At 38.3% G+C, this 16083-nt stretch overlaps 1 pseudogene; it reads right to left on the bottom strand.

Moving 5' to 3' along the window:
- Window positions 1-2948: 2948 nt before the first annotated feature.
- Window positions 2949-4641, bottom strand: LOC131656812 (serine decarboxylase-like; annotated as a pseudogene).
- Window positions 4642-16083: the final 11442 nt, after the last annotated feature.

Genomic DNA, 16083 nt, shown 5'->3' with positions numbered 1-16083 from the left:
GATTTAGATCTAACCCCTCTCTTCAGTAGTCGTAGCTGTAATGAATCCTCGTATCCCAGTATTTTTGTTATTTATTGTTTAGTTGAGTGAAAATCCCTAACTTTTGCCTAGATCGCACTTTCGGTTTTCAATCCACCGGGATGATTTTTTTTATTTATGTCCCTAATTTTTTCCTGGACCTCCCTTTAGGGTTTTCGATCCACCGGGACGCCCCTTTTTGCCTAAGTCTCCCTTTCGGGTTTTCGACTTCGCAGGCTTTCTTTTATACATAGTATTTTTTACTGCGTCAGAGTTTAGTGGGTGTGATAGTTCTTCTCCATCCATAGTAGTGAGGATAAGAGCCCCTCCTAAGAGAGCTGCTTTTACCACATATGGACCTTTGTAGTTAGGTGTCCATTTGCCACGTGAATCTAATCGAGGTAATAGAATTTTCTTAAGAACTAAATCTCTTTCTTGGAATATTCGAGGGCGGACTTTCTTGTCAAACGCTTTTTTGATCCGCTTTTGATATAATTGGCCGTGACACAAAGATCTCAAGCATTTTTCTTCGATAACATTAAGTTGATCAAGTCGCGTCTCAACCCATTCTGATTCTTTAAGCTCTGCTTCTACGAGGACTCGTAGTGATGGAGTTTCTACCTTAATAGGAAGTACAACCTCTATGTCATAGACAAGAGACTAAGGAGTTGCACCAGTTGAGGTGCGCATTGTAGTACGATAGCCATGTAATGGAAACGCAAGCATTTCATGCCAATCATTGTATGTCTTCACCATTTTTTGAACGATCTTTTTGATATTTTTGTTTGCAGCTTCAACGTCACCGTTCATCTTGAGTCGGTACGGTGACGCGTTGTGATATTCGATCTTGAAATCATCGCATAGCTACTTCATCATTTTGTTATTCAGATTGGACGCATTGTGTGTGATGATTCTGCTAGGAACCCCATACCGGCATATGATGTTGTGTTTGAAGAATCGGGTAACCACCTGTCTTGTCACATTTGCATAAGAAGCGGCTTTAACCCATTTAGTTAAATAGTCGATGGCGACCAAAATGAATTGATGCCCATTTGAGGCCTTCGGTTCGATCATTCCTATCATATCAGTTCCCCACATCGAGAATGGCCATGGCGAACTCATTACATTCAAAGGAGTAGGTGGCACATGAATTTTATTGGCGTAGATTTGGCACTTGTGGCACATCCTGGTATAACGGTTACACTCATTTTCCATTGTTAACCAATAGTATCCAGCCCTCAAGATTTTCCTAGTCATAGTATGTCCACTTGCATGGGTCCTGAAGGTTCCTTCGTGAATTTCTTTTATGAGTGTATCTGCTTTCCGTTTGTCCACACACTTGAGTAGAACCAAATCATAGTTTCTTTTGTACAAAACATCCCCATTTAAGAAAAACTTTGATGCTAGCTTTCTCAGCGTACACTTGTATATGGTTGATGCATTCTTTGGATATTCTTGTTTCTCCAGATATCTTTTGATGTCATAAAACCAAGGTTTATTGTCAGGCCCCTCTTCAATTGTGAGATAGTGCGCAGGCTCTTCGAAATATCTGATTGTAATACATGGCTTATGATTAGGACAAGTAGCTTTGAACATAGATGACAAAGTTACTAAGGCATCTGCCATCTAATTCTCCTCTCGAGAAATGTGAGAGAAGGTGATATTTGTAAATTATGTAGCTAGCTTCAAAACATGATATCGATATGGAATTAATTTGGGATGCTTGGTGTCCCATTCGCTGTTGACTTTATATATGACCAACGTTGAGTCCCCATACACATCCAGGAATTTGATTCTGAGATCGATAGCAGCTTCTAAACCTAAGATGCAAGCTTCGTATTCAGCAACATTGTTTGTACAGTTGAAACACATCCTTGCAGTATACGGCCTATGGAAGTTTTCTGGAGATGTTAACACAACCCCAACACCATGCCCCAGTGCATTTGATGCACCATCAAACATGAGTGTCCATCGTGCCCCTGGTTCAGGTCCTTCGTCGGGTCCTGGTATCTCGTAGTCTTTTATAACCATAATGTCTTCGTCTGGAAAGTAAAATTTCATTGATTGATAATCTGTTAACGGTTGATGAGCCAAATATTGAACTAATATACTACCCTTGGTAACCTTTTGTGTCACGTATTAAATGTCATATTCGGATAATAACATTTGTCATTCGAGCAATCCTTCCTGTAAGAGTTGGTTTCTCAAACACATATTTCAAAGGATCCATTCTCGCAATTAACCATGTAGTGTGTATTAACATGTATTGTCGTAATCGTTTAGTGGCCCAAACTAGAGCACAACAAATATTTTCGAGGTATGAGTATCGAGATTCACCGTCGGTGAGTTATTGCTCTGGTATATATCATGCTCCTTTCTTCTTGTTTCGTCTTGTTGCTCAAATATTTATAAAAATGTGTCACTTTTTTTACATGTACATAACAAGAAGAATATTTTTATAAAAATAATTGTTAATTTTTCAAATAAAACATTGCGCTTAGTTCGAACTCTCTAATTTCATGAATGTGACCTCATAAAAGGCATTGTAGCAGCGACAAGAACAATTCACAAATGTCATCTCCTCCTCATTCCTTCATCTCACTCTTTTGAAACACCATTGTTTTTCTCATTTCTTCATCTTCCTTTCACTACAGGCTTTGAATTTTTCTTTCTATATTTCTCATGCTCTAGGTTATGTTTCTTGATGTATCTAACTTCAAGTCCAAATTTTCATAAATTCATATTTATTTATATATCAAAATAAACGTAACATAGATCAGGAAGTCGTGTTGTACATTCGATGCAGTTTTGTGTTTGAAAAGTTTGTTGTAAAAGCCTTTTAAAGATCGGAAAGAAATATTTCGAGAAGAAGATTATGGAGGAAGTTAACAATGATGTGAGTGTTCCCATCAAACTGAAAGATGATAATAAATTAATTTATAAAATGGGAATGCTCAAACACAGTTATACATAAAATTCCTGAACAGCTCCCATATATTTGGACAATACACAATATTTGTTTGTTATGTATAACAAAATGATATCTAAACAGAAGCAAGAGAGTGCAACAATCTTGGATAATTGGATCAATTGCAACCATAACAGCTTTTCAATATATACAGTCCACATCAGTAGCAGCATTCGATTCCACCAAACCTTGTAGAACCTCAAGTCTTTTGCTACTGAAAGGCACCAGCAAATGAAGATGTTAAAAATTTGTTATCTGCACTGCACAAGGCATGGGGCACCCCACCAATTTGTGGCCAGAAACACTTACACTTTCACTAGGCTTCTTAATTGTAACTTTTGGAGCTCATTTCACAAAAGGCATCATGAGACCAAACAATTGCCCCATCAATGTGGATGTAGAATCTATCATGTGAAAATCCAGCTTCTTCAAGTTTCTGTATAACCAGATCAAGATCATCCACAGCTCCTTTCATAGTTGTACCTATGTTCACATATATAATTGCTGGCTTGTCCTGGTGACAAAGAAGTTTGGCCTTGAAATCATCACAATTAATCTCGCCTGAATGAAGAGTCTTCACACATTCCATTCGGTACATATGAGCAGCTTTAAAAATCAAATAATGTGACTCCTGCGAGGCATACAAAATGCCATCTGGTAACACCTCTCTCCCAACTAGGACGCCATGAAGATTGCCTTCTGTGCCACTGTCTGTTATATAGCCCCAATACTCATTTTTCTCCAGTTCCCATAATCTAGCAAACCAATCCAAAACAACAACTTCAAACTGTCGGGAGTGGACACCATAATTGCTTTCAATAAATGGATCTCCAAGGTTGTTTATGGAAAAGTGCTGAAGTTGAGAGAGTGTACCGTAATCAGAATCCAAATTATAGGGGTAGCCTAAATGATACTTTGTCCTTTCAGTTAAAGATTTTCTGTATCTGGCCAACACACTTGCCATCTGTGTTTCTTTAAGACATGTGGTATGAATATTTCTTCCCAGAACTATTTCTGTTTTCTCATTTCCTACATTAAACTGAGCCTCCACCTTGCCATTAATGTTTGCAACTACAGGAGGCACAGGATCTTTGATAATGGCAGAGACATCAAATTCATCAGGCAATACCACCCGAGACGAGGGTTTTCCATCCTTCCCTACAGTTGACAAGACCATAGCATTTGGTTCTTTCAAACTCGCCGCCAGTGCATCATCAAACCATTTACTAAAAAGATTAAAGGGGTTTGCCTCCACCTGGTGTTCAAGAAATTCAGGAGAGATATAGTTCCATTGTAGAGCTGAAATATCAATTTGTGGAGGCTTTCCGATTTGGACAAACGTGGATGTTCCAGGATATGGTGGAAGTATAAGCTTATACTTTTCAGCAATAGCAGGTGGATCAACACTGAAGCTAAGAGGACCCATGAGAGTTTCATAAATTTCAGCAGTTTCTTGTTGTGGCAGATAAGTTATAGAATCAGAATCGAAACTCGCCATGGCTTTACACAAAGAAGTGATTGTAGTAGAAAATGACCGATTTGTAGGTTTGAGAATAACTTTTAATGGCTGGGATTTATCCAAAACTGGAAAAATCACCTCATCTTCAGTATTAGTATGCTGTCTGTCTACTAATATTCAAACCTGACTCACCAAACGTAATTGTCGCGGGCGAAAAATCATTTTGTTCCTCTTTTTTGTGGATGAGACACCTGATGCCTTCTTTGGGCTCGAGTGCTCAAAAAAAATGATTTTTCTTTTGTACCGACCAAACTTTTTATTGTTTCCAAAGTAGGAAAAGGAAAAAAGCTGCAATAACCTAAAAAGTGGGGGAGAGATTCCGGGTAAGAGGGTTGGTTATACGAAGGGAAGGTATTAGCACCCAACGTATCTATAGTACTCTATAGGTTTCTTTGTTTTGTTTATTCCATTCTTGTTGTGGTGGAGGTTCTTGTGAAATAGGTGGAACCTAAGGTGTTTGTTTGATTATGCTCGCAAAGATCATCGCGATCCTCTGCATACATATCCCTTAGAGGGAATCAGAGCATCTGTAGCTCGGGTCTACGGGTGCTAAGGTTTGAATGGTTTTTTTTGTTTTGTTTTGCTCGCCAAGGATCGACCTTGTGCCTACGTATTCTCAAAGGGATGTTGAGAAAGTCAGAGCAATCGTAGTTCCCACTTATGCTAGTGGAAGCAAAGGAAAATAGACAAATGTCGTCTAAATGCTAGATGTATCTAATCTATATCATCACATACATCTGTTTGATTTTTTGTTTGTTTAACCAGCCTTGTGGCAAAAACTTTCAATGAAGTCAGCCTTGTGACAAAAAGTTTTGATTAATCAGCCAGCCTTGTGGCAAAAGTTTCAATGAAGTCAGCCTTGTGACAAAAACTTTGATTAATCATCCAGTACGGTGGCAAAACGGTTTGATTGATTAGCCAGCCTTGTGGCAAAAGAAGATTGATTGATTAGCCAGACTTGTGGCAAAAAAGTTTGATTGATTGATTGTTTGTGATGATATATAAGAGATACTCCTAGCATAGAGATGAAAAATGTCTAATCTCCTAGGGTATTTGTTTTGGATATTGGGGATGCTTATAAGAAGCCCGTGGGTCCTTGTACGAAGCCCAAGAGGAGGCTATCCGAGGGTCCTTGCATTGTAAGCCCAAGAGGAGGCTATGGGAGGGACAATCCAGGGTCCTTGCATTGTAAGCCCAAGAGGAGGCTATGGGAGGGACAATCCAGGGTCCTTGCATTGTAAGCCCAAGAGGAGGCTATGGGAGGGACAATCCAGGGTCCTTGCATTGTAAGCCCAAGAGGAGGCTATGGGAGGGACACTCGTTTGTACAAAGCCCAAGGGGAGGCATGGTATAGTTGGTTTGAGCTCTTAGAGCGATTTCACCGGGAAACCATACTCTATGTCCTAACCTAAACTAGGGAGATTCTTTGCACGAAGCCCAATAGGAGGCTATGGGGAACCTAGTGTTGTACTAAGTTGAACAAGTATATAACACAATCACAAGTATGAACAAGTACGAACAAATATGAACAAGTACATGAACAGATATGAACAGTTATACATATATGACAAAGTGTGTGTATATAATGGAGTTTATGAAGGAAATATACCTGTAAGCATGATCCATTTGTATACATAGGGCTCGGGACTCACATTCGGGGAGAGGTCCACTTGAGTTTATTCAACAGCTATGTAAACAGGTATTTACAAAGGGGCTTGGGACTTATACCTACATGGAGGCCCATGGTATTTTTTGGGAAGATTTAAAGAAACCTTCATTTTTGGTTTGTTATTCAAAGTTTAAAAAACGCATTGATGGAGATATGTACAAAAGGCGTACAATGAAATACCTAATTTCATGTACTGGAGTGGGTATGTACAAAAGGGCTTGGGGCTTATACCTACATGGAGGCCCATGGTATATTGAAAAGTTTGAAGTTTCTTTGGAGTTTTGTTGCTTTGAAAATGATTTGAAAACTGTTTGAAAATTGTTTATTTTGAAGAAGTTTTATTGTTTTGAAGAATGTTTTGAAAACTGTACAAAAAGAAAAGAAATGGGACTTACACTCTCTAATATTCGAGAGGCCCCACTGTTTTGAAAAACAATGGATGATTTGAAAGTGAATTGATTACTGTTGTGAAAACAGTTGATTGAGTTTTAGGCTTACCTCGAAGAATGAGAAAATCGGATTTCTGAGTTTGAGGTGTTACCTTGATCTTCCAGTGATACGCGTGAAGCCTTGGATGAATTGAGAATATTCAAGCAACGTGTAATGGTAATCAAAAATGAAACTTACACAAATATTATATGACAATATCAAATTCAAAAGAAAATAATCTAAGAGAAGATATTTTTTTTGTGATTTTCTTTGATGAAGTTAAGTTAATTAATAATGCTAATTAAACAAATAATTATACAAATAATTAAACTTAACAAGAAAATAATTCTTTTTATCTTTAAAATTAGATTATACAAATATAAACCTAAATATAAAAAGAAAATATTTTTTTGGATTTTTTTATAGGTTGAATAATAATTTAAAAAGCAAATACTCACATGAATACTAATTAATTAACAAAATATTTTAATTATGAAGAAAACTAAAATATTTTTGGTCCAAAAATTAAATTAACATTTTATCAATTTAATAATAAAAGAAAAATAATTTTTGGGGTTTTTGATTGGTTGAAGATAAAAAAATAAAACAAAAATTGAAATGAGATAAAAAATAAACAAATAAAATGCTGAGGGGGGTGTAAACCCAAGACCTGAAAAGCAAAAGGAGTTAGTTAAAACATGGAAAACGGGCCAGAAGCTGGGGCGTGGATAGCAAAAGAGAGAAAGGCCCAGCCCACCAATTTTAGGCGCCAAACTTCATCTTCTTCGTTTGAAAATTACAGACCCTATAGCCACGGTTTTTTCGTTGCTGAAGGCTATACCTACGGCCTCTTCGTTCTCCATCAAATCTCCATGGTTTTTGACGAACCAAATATGCAACCTGTCTAGAATTTCTCCACGATCTCAACCATGCCATTAGTTTTACTCATAGATCAAAGAATAACATGAATCAAGCAAAATTCAAATGAAACCCTAAATATCAAAAACCACGATTCATACACATATTGAAAAATTGGGACATGAGACATTAGGGCTTTGATTCAGTGGATCATGGGCTACCAATTTCAGTTACCAAAATTCATTTATGTCATGTCTAGCATGTGATTCGACTGTACCCGAAATCACCTCATTTTCGTGATTTGAATGGTATTTGGATGATGTTCCAGATGGTGTTTAACGACCCAGATAGCTTGAGTGGATGATAGTGAAGCTATTCCAATGTTTGAAACGTTCCAAAAGTCCATGGATTGACCCCTGCTACTCAACCTGAAATATGAAAAAATGGAACTTGAATTCGTGGTTAGAGATGTTACAGTTGGGTCTTTGTGATTTGGATAGCTTAGATATGATGTACTAATGGTGCTTGATGGATCAATTGGGTTAGAAAGTGGTTGTGGTGCGAAATTCATGTTTATGAGCTTGAAAATATGTTTATGGAGGGTGAAGAGTGATTATGTGATTTGGGTGTTTTTGAGAGGTGTGAATGGTTCAAACAACTTCCATATGATGTTTAGGAAGTGTTAGAACCAAGAGTTTGGTTAGAACTTGCAAGGTTTGGGATTTTGCAATTTCACCTCTTTTGGAACTTATGAAACTTAACACTTAAGAAAGAAAGAAAAAACCATTCTTTTGGGAGGTTTTGGTGTGAATTGAAGAGTGATTTGCACCTCTATTTATAGGCCAAGAAATATGGTGACAAGGCTTTGCAAGTTGGTTTTGCAATGATGGTTTTTGGCTTAAGAGATAAAGAGAATATTTGCATTAAATGCAAAATGGTTAAAACTTAAACCATGGTTAGAACTTGCCAAGCTTCTTATCTCTTTCCAATCTGTCTACAAACCAGAAATATCTTGCAATTATTGGTGGTTTATGTCATTGCTTGCATCACAAGGTGAAATGGTTCATAATTTTGGCAAAAAATGGCTTGTAATTTCAAGTGAAATGGTCACTAATGTCAAAATTCAAAACCATAGCTACACTCCATATTTTTTCATGCTCTTGGACATTTTGGAAAGCTTATGTTATGTACTTAAAAACCCTAGTTGAAAGTTTCTTCAAGACCTTTAAGGAAATGGGTGAAAAAGATCCATGAACTTTGAAGAAAATGAAGTTTTAAGTGAAATTTTCAAAAGATACCAACTTTGAAGCTTCATATCTCTTAAATGGTTGATCTTATAGAAAAAAATTATATGTGTCAAAGTTGTTTATTGGATCAAAATCTACAACTTTCATGTTGGAAGTTTTTTTCAGTTTGTAGGTGAAATTTTGAGTTATTCCCTTTCAAAGTTTGGAAAAAACCATGAAAAACACTTAGAAAAATTTTCTAAGTATGAAAGTCAAACTTTTGACTTTTTGATTCTTGATTGATTTTCTTGATTTTTCTTGATCAAATGACTTCTCATATCATATATTGATGATTTAAAACTTCAAAAGTCATGGTTGACCAAAATTCCCCAAAAGTCAATGGCAATCTTGTACAGTTGACTTTTTCAGACGAATCGCGTTTCTGGAGATTTCAAATGAAACAGGCTACCCTCACCAAATGAATGGTATGAATGGATCATATTGAAGCATTAGAGGATATTGAGCCATGGTTTGAGTTGTGACACCATGTCCTGATTAAAAAGTCAGTTATTCAATGAATTAGGTCAAAAACCCTAATTGTCGACCAGATGAAATTGATGACTGTGGATCTTGAATTGAGATGTAATTTCCATTGGATGTTGTCATAGGGATTATTTGAAGATGATTGAAACCTTTGATTGACTCCCTGGGGATTTTTAGGGTTTCCCAAATGTGATCCCTGATTTCAGTCCCTGATAGTTCAAAACCCTGATCTGAGGATTTGTCTGATCAATCTTTGTGTAGGAGATGTTATGAGCCAATGGATTAGGTCAAAAATGATGCACTTGAGGTCTTGATATCATGTCCCAAGCCATTAGGTCAAATTCTGAGCAAAAGTCAGGAGTGTGCTGTCTTCAGTCAAAACCCTAATTCAGTCGATTCAAAGCTGTTGAGCTTGTTGAAATGAATCTTTGAGGACCAAATGTTGATTATTGATGAAGATGATTCATTTGAGATGAAGGGAGAACAAAACCCTAGTTGATTGTTGCTTGTACTGATGAGTGACTTCTTTATTAAACCCTGCTGAGCACAAGTAGCAAACACAAGCTATGCAATTTGTTAGAGATGCAAATGATGTTTATGCAATGATATGAGGTGGTATCTTAGGTCAAAAATTGGGGTATGACAGATGCCCCTATTTAAGTTTCTTCAACCTGAGACTTGAAGATTGAAAATCTTCGTTTTGATAGGGTGGAAGAGACTTAAATATCAGAAGACGCGAATTTTGGACCTAAGATACCAAAATTGCGAATGATGCAAGGATATCTTTACCGAGGGAATATCAAGAACTGACTCCGCTGGGGAAAAGAGATCGGGAAGGATGTCTCAATCCGTTTTAGGAAGAGAATCCGTTTTGTCTTTTCGGGAAAGCAAGTGTATGCTTCACCGGGGAATGATAGCTTTGTAAGAAAAGCTTACCTATCGACATTACCGACTATCTGCATGGGGATAGACTTGTTTAATAATGCGAAGGTGAAGGTATGAAACTGCATTACCGACTATCAGCATGGTGACAGACTTGACAAGGTAAAAAGAGTTTCAAAGGTTCGGTTAATATTACCGACTATCAGCCTTGTGATAGACATGTTAAATAATATAACCAAAACAAAAGGTTACCGACTACCAGCCTTGTGATAGTGGTTTTGAAGACTTGATCAATTATCAGCCGAGTGATAAAATGATCTCGGAGACTTTGCTAGGGAAATTACTGGATATTCAGCCTTGTGAACAGTAATAAGGCCCTGATCGTCAAATGGTCTTCATGATTGATCTCCTTGAGAGGAAAAATCTTTTGAAAGAAACATAAACTGCTCAGATGATGAGGCTATCGTTTATGGTTCGTTTTTCTCACGACTCTGTTTGGTGGAATCGGAATTTGGATCTTTGGTAAAGACAAGGTTCTAACCAAGAATGAATTGGAAAGAGACAGTCAAACAAGACTTTGTACCCATGAGGAATGAACTCGAATGGGTATTTTCTCCTTTGTTTTGAGAGGAGAAACTAAAGCAACCTTCTTCCACGAGGAATGATCTCAGTGGGGAACTGGAGAAAGAATATATTCTTTTCTGTTTATGGGTGACAACCTACTTGGAGAGATGACACGCCCATATCTGCTTTGTTTTTTTTTGCTTTTTCTTTTTTCTTTTTTTCTTTTTGGGATAGATATATCCTAAACAAGCGATTATTGAAAAATGCAAGAATGCATAAATGATGCAAATATGTATGAATGATGAATGTCATGAATGTAGCATGCATGCTGACGAGACTGACAGACAATGAAGTATATACTGGAGAAGGACCGACGTCGCAATACAACCAGATACTTGGCAAATGTTCTTCAACACGGTGTAGATAAACACGAGTGATGAATGATGTTGTGTGCTTTAAACTTCTCTGGGGAAGATAAGCATCTTTTCTTATTGAGATGGAAGAACTTCTTCACTGGAGATGGAAAATCTTCTTCATTGGGGATAAAAAATCCTCTTCACTGGGGATAGAAGAGCTTCTTTACCTCGAGGGATAATTGCTTCAGAAATTCTTTTCTGGGACCAGAATACCGTTGTTTCAACAATTTTCAGGGAGAATCCTTTTGTTCATCCTATGGAGACAACTGCTGATGTTCCTTCCGTTGTTCACAACTCAAAGGAAAATTTCGCTTTTATTTTGAAAAAGAAAAGTGAAGTAAATTTATTTAAAACTTATTTTTTCTTTTTTTTTTTCAAAAGTGAATAACACAATTAAAGCGTCATTTTGCAAGCTAAAAGAAATTTAGAGATTGCAAACAAATGGGCACAAGGCTCAAATTTATTTAATAGGATGGTAATCAGCTAAAGGCGTGATTCCATGGAGTATTTACAAAAGTTGGAAATGGTAATTATGCGGAAAAGGCTACATTGAAAGCAATAACCACTATTCCCCCTAACAACTTTGAGTTCCAACTGTGTTGGTCGCTTCAGATTGGTGATGATTTGATTGTAGATTCTTCGATGAAAAAGACTCTTCAGATGACGAAGCATGGACTGATGCAGTTACTTTGTCATAAATCCCTAATTTTTGCCTAGATTGCCCTTTCAGGTTTTCAATCTACCAGGATGAATTTTTCTGTTTATTGTCTCTAATTTTTTCCTGGACCGCCCTTTCAGGTTTTCAGTCCACCGAGACGCTCATTTTTGCCTAAGTCGCCCTTTGCGGGTTTTCGACTTACCGAGCTGTTCTTTTGTATTTTTTAGACAAAGTATTTCTTGACTGCATCAGCATTCACAGGATGTGGGAGTTCATCACCATCCATGGTTGTAAGAATCATGGAGCCGCCAGAAAATGTTCTTTTGACAACATACGGGCCTTCGTAATTAGGAGACCATTTGCCCCTAGAATCTGGTTGAAAAGACAAGATCTTTTTAAGCACGAGGTCGCCTTCTTGAAATTCACGAGGTCGAACCTTTTTGTTGAAAGCTTGTTTCATCCTTGCTTGGTATAACTGTCCATGGCATAGAGCAGTCATACGTTTTTCTTCGATTAAGTTCAACTGATCGTATCTGTTTTGACACCATTCAGCCTCTGATAACTTAGTCTCCATGAGGACTCTCATTGATGGTATTTCAACTTCCACGGGGAGCACAGCTTCCATGCTGTATACTAGAGAAAAGGGAGTTGCCCCTGTTGAAGTACGCACTGAAGTACGGTACCCATGTAAAGCAAATGGCAGCATTTCATGCCAGTCTTTGTAAGTGACGACCATTTTCTGGACGATCTTCTTAATGTTCTTGTTGGCAGCTTCAACGGCGCCGTTCATTTTTGGTCTGTAAGGAGAAGAGTTATGATGCTCAATCTTGAATTCCTCACACAATTCCTTCATCATCTTGTTGTTCAAGTTAGAACCATTGTCAGTAATGATTTTGCTGGGAATACCATATCGGCAAATGATGTTATTCTTGATAAACCTCACAACCACTTGTCTTGTAACGTTGACATAAGATGCTGCTTCGACTCATTTGGTGAAGTAATCAATGGCTACCAAGATGAAACGATGACCGTTTGAAGCTTTCGGTTCGATCATTCCAATCATGTCGATACCCCACATGGAAAAAGGCCACGGAGATGAAAGAACGTTGAGTAGAGTCGGCGGTACATGGATCTTATCTGCGTAGATCTGGCACTTGTGACATCTCTTCACGTGTTTGTAACAGTCTGATTCCATTGTCAACCAATAGTATCCTGCCCTTAAGATCTTTTTGGACATTGCATGCCCATTTGAATGAGTTCCAAAGGACCCTTCATGCACTTCATGCATTAACATGTCTGCTTCGTGTCTGTCCACGCATCTGAGCAAAACCATGTCGAAGTTTCTTTTGTATAGCACATTTCCATTCAGGAAGAAACTACCAGAAAGTCTCCTTAGAGTTTTCTTATCTTTGTTTGATGCCCCAAGTGGGTACTCTTGAGTTTGAAGGAAGCGTTTGATGTCGTGGAACCACGGTTTATCATTGATGACTGCTTCAGTTGCAAACACATAGGCAGGCCTTTCAAGGCGCGTGATTCTTACTTTAGGCACATCATTCCAGTGACTGACTTTGAACATGGAAGATAGAGTAGCCAAGGCGTCTGCCATTCGATTCTGATCTCGAGGTATATGATGCAATTCAACTTTGTTGAAGAAAGTCAACAGACGTCTTGCATAATCTCTGTAAGGAATCAAGCCAGGGTGGTAAGTTTCCCATTTGTCTTTGATTTGGTTGATCACGAGGGCTGAATCTCCATATATGTCTAGGATCTTGATCCTTAAGTCAATGGCTTCTTCGAGACCCATGATACAAGCTTCATATTCTGCGATGTTGTTGGTACAATCAAATAGTAGTCTGGCGGAGAATGGGATATGAGTACCCTTGGGAGTGATGATGATTGCCCCAATTCCATTGCCAAAAGCGTTTACTGCTCCATCGAAAATTAAGCCCCATCTTGATCCAGGCTCAGGACCTTCTTCAGGTAACGGTTCGTCACAATCTTTCATCTTCAAGTACAAGACATCTTCATCAGGAAAGTCAAACTTGAGAGATTGATATTCATTAATTGGTTGATGCGCCAAATGATCGGCGAGAATGCTTCCTTTGACTGCTTTTTGAGCACGGTACTCGATATCATATTCAGATAACAACATTTTCCATCGGGCAATCCTTCCTGTTAATGCAGGCTTTTCAAAGACATACTTGATCGGATCCATTTTGGAGATTAACCAAGTAGTATTGTTGATCATGTATTGGCGGAGACGTTTTGAAGCCCAGGCCAAAGCACAACATGTTTTTTCGAGCATGGAGTAACGAGACTCACAGTTTGTGAATTTCTTACTCAGGTAATAGATGGCATGCTCCTTCTTACCGGTTTCATCTTGTTGTCCAAGCATACAGCCCATGGATTCTTCCAACACGGTAAGGTACATGATTAGTGGTCTTCCTTCAACTGGAGGAATCAATATTGGTGGTTCTAACAGGTACTCTTTGATACTGTCGAACGCTTTCTGGCAATCTTCAGTCCATACAACCCCTTGATCTTTGCGGAGAAGCTTGAAAATTGGCCCACAAGTAGCAGTCATTTGAGAGATGAATCTAGAGATATAGTTCAATCGTCCGAGAAATCCTCTTACTTGTTTTTCAGTCTTTGGTGCAGGCATCTCTTGAATAGCTCTGACTTTGTCGGGATCTACTTCAATACCTCTTTGGCTGACAATGAACCCCAAGAGTTTTCCAGATCTAACCCCAAAAGTACATTTGTTAGGATTCAAGCGAAGCTGATATTTCCTTAGTCGTTGAAACAACTTCAAAAGGTATTCAATATGTTCTGCTTCTGTGCTGGACTTGGCTATCATGTCGTCCACATAAACTTCAATTTCTTTATGCATCATGTCATGAAAGAGAGTAGTCATTGCTCTTTGGTAAGTTGCGCCTGCATTCTTTAATCCAAACGGCATCACTTTGTAGCAAAAGGTACCCCATGGGGTGATGAAAGATGTCTTCTCCATGTCTTCAGGAGCCATCTTAATCTGATTATAACCGGAGAACCCGTCCATGAAGGAAAAGACGTTGAACTTAGCAGTGTTATCAACCAGCATGTCAATATGTGGTAATGGAAAGTCATCTTTTGGACTGGCCTTGTTCAAGTCACGGTAGTCAACACACATTCGGACTTTGCCATCTTTCTTCGGAACTGGCACAATGTTAGCCAACCATTGAGGATACTCAGAGGTGACAAGAAAACCTGCGTCGAGCTGTTTTTGAACTTCCACTTTGATCTTGTTAGCCATATCAGGGTGAGTCCTTCGCAATTTCTGCTTAACTGGCGGACATTCTGGCTTCAATGGCAAGTAATGCTGAACAATATTGGTATCCAACCCAGGCATGTCTTGGTAGGACCAGGCAAACACGTCAACATATTCTTTGAGAAGGTCTGTCAACTTACTCTTGACATCAGCATCAAGCAGCGATCCAATGGTCACTTCTTTTTTGTCTTCTTCAGAACCCAAGTTGATCTTTTCTAAAGGCTCTTTGTGAGGCAGAATGGCTCTTTCCTCGTGCTTAAGTAATCGAGAGATCTCGTCCGGGATCTCCTCTTCTTCCTCTTCTTCGGCTTCGAACACAGGAAACTCAAAGTTGGGAGAGGGCATAGGGTTATTGCATTCAATGGGTTTATCAATAGTAAATCTGCACATGTGATTTATATTTATTTCAGAAAATTTATGAATGCAGGAGTGTATGCAGATTTTTTTTGAAAAAGTTTTTTTTTTATTATTTTGGTTTTTTAGGACTACCATTTCCAGAAAAAAAGCAAAAAATAAAACACATAATGTAGGGAATTCAAAATGACACTTTATTTATGATTCATTTTTGAAACAAAGCCCTAAACACAAACTCATTTGTCTTGGGCAGGACAAAGAGGGAAACTTTTAAAACAAAGCCCTTATACATAAAGTTATTTGGGCGGAATATTTAAAAGCAAAGCCCTATAAAACATCTCTCTGCTTTGGGCTAGGCAGGAGGTCAAAATAACAGCGAGGTGATTACTTTGAGCGGCGAACAACATTCGGAACGTCGACAGCCTTCCAGTAGCAACGAACTCCTCTGTGTATTATGTATTCAGGAAAGTTCTCCCCAGAATTATCTTCAGTATTGACATTGACCGCTGGTCGAGCAGGATTTGAAGGTCCTGGTTTGTCAACCTTGTTCTTTGTAGAGTTGAAACGGTCTTCTTCTACTTCTTGAAGAGCATAAGACGAGTCACAGTCTTCAGAATTTTCAGGATGTATTTCCCAGTCTTCAGGATGAAGAGACTCATTGTCAGCGACACT

This window comes from Vicia villosa, linkage group LG3 (genome assembly GCF_029867415.1).
Source record: "Vicia villosa cultivar HV-30 ecotype Madison, WI linkage group LG3, Vvil1.0, whole genome shotgun sequence".
Lineage (NCBI taxonomy): Eukaryota > Viridiplantae > Streptophyta > Magnoliopsida > Fabales > Fabaceae > Vicia > Vicia villosa.
This window is presented reverse-complemented; position numbering and strand designations above follow the sequence as displayed.